Below are 9288 nucleotides of genomic sequence, written 5' to 3'. Positions count from 1 at the left end.
GAAGTAATTAGCATGTTATTTAACATATGAATGGGTCATAAAAGCGATAAACATGGATGAGACGGAATTATGATGGATTAATATAAGATGGATTAATTACAGGAGTGAAAAATATTAACAAACTAAACAAATTAAATCAATTAATTAAGTTAAATACGATGGATTAATGACGAATATGTGATAGATATGACGAATAACAGATGAAAACTATATCAAAGACGAATTCCAGAAACCCAATATCGATGAATTGAATCTCTATAACCCGGAATTGAATTTAATGACGAAAACCCGCAAATATTGATTATAAGGGATTTAAGTCGGATTTGTGATGTTTTAAAACATGTTAATGATGAATAATAAATATACATGTGAATTATATGCTATCATGATGAAGAATTAACAAACGAATGAAACAAATAGAAGAACTTGACGAATAACAGAGGACGAACGAAGAAGAAAGGAAGCAGGAACTGCGGCAGCCTCACGAAGAGGCGCAGCAGGAACTGCGCTCCTTCGAAGAGGCGGCGATTCTTTGCGTCCTTTTCTCGGTTATTATCTCGGAAATCCGTAAAAAGAGGTTTTAAAACATGGTTTTAGAAATCGGTTTTAATGATATTTTCGACATAAACCTTACAATTGATGATACAATAATTAAAATACAATAAATAAAAGAGAGATTACACCCTCAGACTTACATGTTGACGAAACGAGAAGGACTAAGATATCGATTAGTGATGCTCGACGCGAATGCAAAGAAAGTGCCCTCATAAGAGGAAAACGATTAAGTTAATTAAGTTGATTGATGTGGAGTTGGTCAAATTGGTCGGTCATGCAAACGGGGAGGCTGGTACTCAGAAGGATCCGAGCTTACGTGGTCGAAAGTTCAAGCACGTAGACGCCAAAAAGTAAGAACAAAGTCTAGAATGCAAAGGGAGAAGAGAAGGGCGGACACTCGCGTGAGAAATATGAGGAGCGAAGGCTCCTATTTATACTAATCACGTGGAGGAATTAGGGTTTCGGAGACTCTTTGGAAGTGAATCTCGGAAAGATATGAAAAAGATACGAGAAATTCGCAGAAAAGGGTTTGGGAAGAGGCGCAGCTGCCACTGCGTCTCTTGGAAGAGGCGCAACACCTGCTGCGTCTGTTCCCAAGGGGTTTCCTCCTGCGGAAGAAAGATTTCTGTGTTTGAGTTATGGTAGGACGGAAATAATTCGGTTTTCCTTAATATCTTACGTGAATATTACGGGAAATTGTTTGCCAAAAGATAAAATTTATGAAATATGGAATAGAAATATCCGGAATATTCCAGAACATTCTGACTCGGGATTTAACGGTTATCAGAAAATGAAGACAGTTTTAGGCCCGGACTCCAAATGTACTCTAATTACTGGCAAAACGACCGTATCGGCACGTAGATGACAACTAAGAGGTAGATATTAATATTTGAGCAATCACTTGACGATAATCTTACGAACTGTCACAAATCGTTCCGCGTACCGAACATGCGGCCCAATCATCACCGGGTGGTTTGCGAGAGGTGCAGAAATGAGGTATCTACAGAGCCCCCACTTTGACTGAGGCTTGGACAAGGCGAAAGTTAAAGTATAGTCATCAGGTCAATCGAAGATTACAACCTGACGACTATGGCGACGCGAGGCGGCTCAAGGGGCCTGAACCAAGTGTAATACTCCGTATTTATATGTCTTGGGGGTACTCTATCGAGTAGCCCTTACAAATGGTATCAGAGCGACGATCCTGAAACCTGTAACCAATGAACTTAATGAACATAGGGAGTCAATTAAAATGAACCCGGGGTAAAAGTTGTAGGAGCTAGTGCAAAGGCTTGGGAGACGTCCTAAAGTCGCGGGGGTCGCCCTACAACTTTGAACCGGTCACATGGGGGAAATATGTGTTGAGTCATGTGTGTGCTTAGTAACTTGCGTAACAATGTGATGGAATGTGTTGATGGTTGGATGTTCGAATTGGAAGTTGATGAGATGAAAGAAAAGTAATGTTATATATATAGACATTGTTGATGAAATGATAGCATGATGGAATGTTTTACAACGTGGCAATTAATAGCATGAATGTTATGATATAATGTGATTTATTAAGTTAGCAATGTTAGTATGTGACGTAATATGCGGGTAGCTCTTACGTATTGGTGGTACTTGATCGAGTGAGGCTGACTCGATCGGGTAGGTTTATGGCGATTTTGAGTCCAGAATCGAGTTTTGGGGCACTCGATCGAGTAACTAGGGGTACTCGATCGAGTAGGGGGTCACTCGATCGAGTAGCCTAGATACTCGATCGAGTGGGTTAGAGATCGAAGGTCCTGTTTGGTTCGGAGTTTGGGTACTCGATCGAGTACATGGGGGCACTCGATCGAGTATCCCGTTACTCGATCGAGTGGGTTTGGATACTCGATCGAGTAGGTTTGGGCGCGCGTTTTCGTCGTGTTTTGAGGTTTAGTACGCGTGTTTATGTTTATCCCTTTCTTATATAGCTTCAAGATGCCGCCCAAGAGAAATGCTTTGTATGCGAGAGCTGAGCTTATGACTACGGACGACATCGTCAAGATGTTAGAGCACCAGGACGCTCTTACTGAGACCCTGAAGAGAGTGAATGAGGACAAGGATAAGAGTAAGGAGAAGGAGGTTGACCATGCTAAAGTCAGCCTCTATATTGCGAGGTTTAACCCGAAGGAGTACAAGGGAGTTGAGGAGCCTAACCATCTTGATAGTTGGCTGAGGGAGATGGAGAACATACTAGATTTAGTTCGCTGTCCTGATGAGATGAGAGTGGATCAGCTGCATTCTATCCGAGGGAGGCGGTGGCAAATGGTGGGATTCGGTGAAAGTGAGTGCCAAGGAGATATATACCAACCAGGGGTTACCTGCTATACCTTGGGAGGAGTTTCGTAAATTTTGTGAGGAAGGAGTTCGTACGAGAACATGTGAGGAGTAAGTTGAGAGAGGAGTTCGACAAGTTTAAGATGACGGTGAGATGTCCGTGGCCGAGTACTACAGGCGGTTCAATGAGAAATCCAGATATCCGAGGATATGGGTTTGAGTGAGGAGAATCGGGCTTTGAGGTTTGAGAGAGGGCTAACCACGAAAATTATGGATAAGTTACCCGTGGGAGTCCTTGCGATGTGAAGGAAGCGTATGAGAGGGTGGGAGAGCCGAGAGACTAGTGGAGATGGCTCGGGAGAGGTCGGGTGGAGAAAAGAGGAAGTCGAGAGCGAGGGTGGTGGCCAATCTAATTTCAAGAAAGGCAACCACAATCAATCTAAGGGATTTTCTTCGGGTCCGGGTGTAGTCTTTGGAACTTCCTTTGGGCGAGGCCGTGGGAGTGCGAGCAATAGTTGGGGAGTGACCTGCTTTGGTTGTGGTGGCGTAGGCCACAAGAGACATGAGTGCACAAGTGCACCAGGATCCTTTCGAGACATGCGCGAGCTTCGCTAGCAATGCACCGGTGGATCATGGCCAAACCGGGAGGTCGAGCTACTGAGTGGAGGCAACCGCAACGGCGGTAATTCTTATCGAAGACACCGATGAACAACAACAACAATCAAGGGTCGGGTGCTAAGCCGACCGCATCGCCTAATCTTGTCCGGGAGGTGGGCGGAAGACCGATGGCAAGTTGTTCATGATGGACAAGAAGGCGGTGAGGAGGATGCGCACGTTATCACCGGTACATTCCTTGTTAATGGTATTCCTACGTTTGTTTTGTTTGATTCGGGGGCTTCTCGGTCGTTTGTGTCTTCGAGTCATGTAAAACAGTTGGGTTTGAGAGTATATGAGTCTGTTAGGGAGCAAGTTTTCATACCTTGGTGAGTCTCGTATCGTGTGGGAGGTTGTTTAGAGATGTATCTTTGATAGTAGGGCAAGTCGATTTCCCTGTAGACTTGCTAGAGTTTCCTTTTAATGGTTTTGAGATGATAGTTGGGATGGATTGGTTAGGAAAGTATAAGGCTAAGATAGACTGTCATCAAAAGAGAGTGTCCCTTAGAGGTCCTAAGGGTGTTAGTGTGTCTTATCGTGGGTTTCTAGTCAAACCCAAAGTTAAGTTGATTGCATTTTGTCACTTTGAAGTCGTATTCGAGGAAGGGATGTCCTTTGATCTGTGCCATGTGAGAGATGACCGGATAGAGAGCCCGGATTGTTGATGAGATACCGATGTGGTGGGAGAGTTTGCGAGATGTTTTTCAGAGGAGATTCCGGGGTTGCCACCGAAGAGGGAGATAGATTTCACCGTTGAGTTGAAGCGGGGACGGGCCAATCTCTAAGGCACCGTACCGTATGGGTCCTAAGGAGATGGAGGAACTTAGGAGACAGTTGGATGATTTGATAGGGAAGGGGTACATTAGACCAAGTGTATCGCCTTGGGGAGCACCAGTTCTGTTTGTGAAGAAGAAAGATGGGAGCTTAAGGCTGTGCATAGATTACCGGGAGCTGAACCGTGTGACGATAAAGAACAAGTATCCTTTGCCAAGGATAGATGACCTGTTTGATCAGTTGAGTGGTGCAACGGTCTTTTCTAAGATCGATTTGAGGTCGGGGTACCATCAGGTGAAGATTAGAGATGTGGACATACCGAAGACAGCTTTCACGTCGAGGTATGGCCATTATGAATACGTGGTGATGCCATTTGGGTTGTCTAATGCGCCGGCAGTGTTTATGGATTTGATGAATAGGATCTTCAGACAGTTCTTGGATCAGTTCGTAGTAGTGTTTATCGATGACATCTTGGTCTACTCTAAGACTAAGGAGGAGCATGAGGAGCATCTGAGGATCGTGTTGCAGACTTTGAGGGATCATGAGTTGTATGCTAAGCTGTCCAAGTGTGAGTTCTGGTTGGAGAAAGTTGCCTTCCTAGGGCATGTAATCTCTAAAGATGGGGTAGCTGTGGATCCGGCGAAGATTGAGGCAGTGACAAAGTGGGAAGCACCAAAGAATGTTGCTGAGGTGAGGAGTTTCTTGGGTTTAGCTGGATACTACAGACGGTTCGTGAAAGATTTCTCCAAGATAGCTAGACCAATGACGGCGTTGATGAGGAAAGAGAACAGGTTTCGTTGGGATGAGAGTTGTGAGACGGCGTTCCAAACATTAAAGGAGCGTTTGACCACGGCTCTGTCCTAGCATTACTGAAGGGAGCGAGAATTTCGAGGTTTATACAGATGCCTCGAAGAATGGGTTGGGATGTGTGTTGATGCAGAATGGTAAAGTGATTGCCTATGCTTCTAGGCAGTTGAAGCCTTATGAGGAGAACTACCCTACTCATGACCTGGAGTTGGGTGCGTGGTGTTTGCCCTCAAGATTTGGAGGCACTACCTTTATGGAGCAATCTTTAAGGTATTTTCCGATCACAAGAGTCTCAAGTACATCTTCACGCAGAAGGAGTTGAACATGAGACAGAGGAGGTGGATGGAGGCGATTGGTGATTACGACATGGAAATCATCTACCATGAAGGGAAGGCCAATGTTGTTGCTGATGCTTTGAGTAGAAAGAGTGTACATTCCTTGTGTACAGCTCTATCTTTGATGAGGCTGAGGGATGAGGTAGCGAGCTTTGGGATTCATATGATGCAGAAAGGAGATGCTATGGGTGATATGACAGTACACATGGAGTTTTATGATGACATTCGGGATAAGCAGGCTTTGGATCCTAAGATAGTGGAGTGGAGAGCTAGAGTAGAGAAAGGGACAGTGTCCCGGTTTTCCATTCATACAGACGGTAGCTTGAGGTTTGATGGTAGGTGGTGTGTTCCTAATGACGAGGAGTTGAAAAAGACAATCATGACAGAAGCGCATTGCACACCATATTCAGTTCATCCGGGTGGAGACAAGCTTTACAAGGATTTGAAGAAAACGTTTTGGTGGCTCGGGATGAAGAAAGAGCAGTGAGTTTGTGTCCCGTTGTTTGACATGCCGAGAGTTAAAGGGGAACAGAGAAGACCACAAGGTAAGGTTCAGTCTTTGGAGGTGCCTGAGTGGAAGTGGGAATCCATTTCCATGGATTTCATTGTGGGTTGGCCGAAGAGTCAACAAGGTAACAACATGGTTTGGTGATAGTGGATCGTCTGACCAAGTCAGCTCACTTTGTTCCAATGAAAGATACATGGACTAAGGCACAATTGGCTATGGCCTATCGAAAGAACGTGCTTAAGTTACATGGAGTCCCTAAGGACATAGTGTCCGACAGAGATGCGAGGTTTATATCAAGGTTTTGGAAGGAGTTGCTGGAATCGTTGGGAATGACTTTGAAGATGAGTACATCATTTCATCCGCGACAGACGGGCAGATCGAGAGAACAATCAAGACTCTTGAGGATATGTTGCGAGCTTGTGTGATGGATTTTGGTGGTAGCTGGGAGCAGAGGTTGGACTTGATAGAGTTTTCTTACAACAACGCCTATCACACCGTATTGGTATGGCACCGTTTGAGGCTTTGTATGGGAGGAGATGTAGGAGTCCGATCTGTTGGGACGATAGTCTTTGAGGCAAAGTGGTTTTAGGACCAGAGATGGTACATGAGATGGTGGAACAGATTAAGATGATCAGAGAACGGATGAGAGCAGCCCAGATCGACAGAAGAATTATGCGAGATCTACATCGTCGGGACATAGAGTTTCAGGTTGGGGACAAGGTTCTTCCGAAAGTGTCTCCTATGCGTGGAGTCATGAGGTTTGGGAAGAAAGGCAAGCTAAGTCAGAAGTTTATAGGGCCTTATGAGATCTTAGAGCGAGTTGGGGAAGTGGCTTATCGTTTGGCTTTACCGGCTGCGTTGGAGAGAGTGCATAATGTGTTTCATGTATCGCAGCTGCGGAAGTATGTGAGTGACCCGTCACATGTGTTGGGGGCAGAGAACTTAGAGCTTGATGAGTCTTTATCATATCTTGAGGTACCTAAGCAGATCCTAGACCGAAAGGTTAGAAAGACTAGGGGTGGTGAGACAGTTTTGCTTAAGATCCTTTGGTCTAACCACGAGACTGAGGAAGCTACATGGGAGGCAGAGGATATAATGAAAGAGCGTTACCCTTTCCTTTTTAATCAGGTATGTATGGTTACGGGGACGTAACCTTGTTTCTTTTAGGGGGGTAGGAGATGATCGCGAGAGTTTTTAAGAGTTCTATATACACCTTCTTATATGTTGCGTCGGTAGGTTGTCGGGATAGGTTGGGGTTAGTATCATGTTTTACGTTGTGTTTTGTTTGACCGTCGAGTCGGGAGGCTTATGGGAGTACCTTTGTTTAGTGGTGGTTTGAACTTCGGGGACGAAGTTCCTTTTAAGGAGGGAAGACTATAATACTCCGTATTTATATGTCTTGGGGGTACTCTATCGAGTAGCCCTTACTCTGTCGAGTATGGGCAAGTTGCGGAATAAAATAGTTTCTGACCTGTTGGGTACTCGATCGAGTAGCTGGGGTACTCGATCGAGTAAGGGGGTACTCGATCGAGTGTCCGGTTTACGGGGAGTTTTTCGCGGGTTTTGTTAATTATGCGATTAGGGTATTTAAACATAATCGTCGTTGTTTTAATTCACTTTTACCAAAACCTAAAACCTGTTTAAGAGAGAAAGCAGTCAGTCATCTTCCTAATCACATCCTTAACAATTCCCGGAGTTCAGACGGTCAGTTCGTATCGTAGTTCGTGTCGTTGGATTCCTTGCGTCGAGGGTAGGCTTTTAATATAATTTATATAATGTTTTGCTAGGTTTGGTCAAACCCTAATTTAGGATTTGGGGGTTTTATGAATAGTAAGTAATTGGTAGTCTTTATGTGTTATATGTTAGGAGGAGAATTCGTAGAAGAGGCGTTTTGAGACAGCTGTAGATACCGTCTGCGTGTTGTGCTTTCCAGGTAGGATTTCCTACTCAGTATTAGTCCCATAATGGGATATTGGTGATGTGCTGTAGTTAGTTGTTTGATATGATGATTGTGATTGTGATTGTGATTGTGGTTGTGTTTGTTGATGGTTCTCGAGATGCGTTCTCGGCTGAGTGGCGTCACTTGCGGGAGTGATCTCACGCCCTAGTTTCGCCCTTCGTGGAACCCGCCACGAAAGGGGATGTGCACATTAATGGACAGGGTTATCGCTCGTACGATGAGCGGGGCTTAGGTGGGAACGGCTGCGGTCCCCCATCGCGGGCTGGTCCAAAGTGGACGTCAAGATTGAGATGATGGGAGTTGGTGGTGTGTGTGTGTGTGTGTGATTCAGTCACAAATTGTCTGTTTGTCTTATTGTTGTTATCTATATTGATTGTGTGATTAGTACTGACCCGGTGTTGTTTTGTAAAACTGCGGTGATCCATTCGGGGATGGTGAGCAGATATTGAACAGGTATAGAGATGATACTGGGATAGCTGGGATGGCCACGACATGACGATAGAGTCTTCCGCTGTAGTTTAGTATTTATTTACATTTCAGTTGAGAACAGATAGTTTGGCATATGTATTGTACTTTCAGTTTGGTTTCGAGGATTGTACTTATTCATTAAATTACTTATAATAAATGTTGTTTCTGTTTTGTCTATTTGATTATCATACCTCGGGCAACCGAGATGGTGATGTCTTCATACCTGAGTGGTCCTGGTAAGGCACTCGGAGTATGGGGGTGTTACACCAAGGACCTGTCGTCGGGAACATTTTAGAGTCTGTCGACTATCGGGGAGGGTCATTTAAAGTCCATTAAACTACGTAAGGAGGCTCGCCAGCCATAAGAAGAAATCATACCTGAGATACCCCTGGGTGAAACGGAACTGAAGACGCTTCGGCAAAACTCTTTGGTCTGAAGATAACTTGGTGTCTGAAGGCATTAGGGGTCACAGAGATTATGAATAAACTTCTTAATACTTCTGAAGGCTAACTCTGAAGGATAGTTCTCTCTAAAGGGAAGGACTGAAAGGATAGTTCTCTCTAAAGGGAAGGCTGAAAGGATAATTCTCTTTAAAGGGTTACCTGAAGGATAATCCTCTCTAAAGGGAAGGCTGAAAGGAGACTTAACTAAAAAAGGGTTACCTAAAGAGTTGGGTATAGGAACTCTATTGGTTTGGGAACTTCTGGAGAATGACTCCCTCGTCGAACTCCGCAGGGAAACACGAAATATTGCGAGTAGCAGGACACAGGCGGGAGCTGCTGAGAGAAAACTGCTTGGGTAGTCTTCGAGAAACAATTGCGAGTAGCAGGACACAAAGGAGGAACCGCCGAGGGGAAATCGCTTAGGTAGATGTTAATCCTTACGTCTTGAGAGGGACAGTACGTCCGCTTACTCTCGCTGGAGACATG

This window comes from Silene latifolia, chromosome 11 (genome assembly GCF_048544455.1).
Source record: "Silene latifolia isolate original U9 population chromosome 11, ASM4854445v1, whole genome shotgun sequence".
Lineage (NCBI taxonomy): Eukaryota > Viridiplantae > Streptophyta > Magnoliopsida > Caryophyllales > Caryophyllaceae > Silene > Silene latifolia.
Note: the sequence above shows the minus strand (reverse complement) of the source record.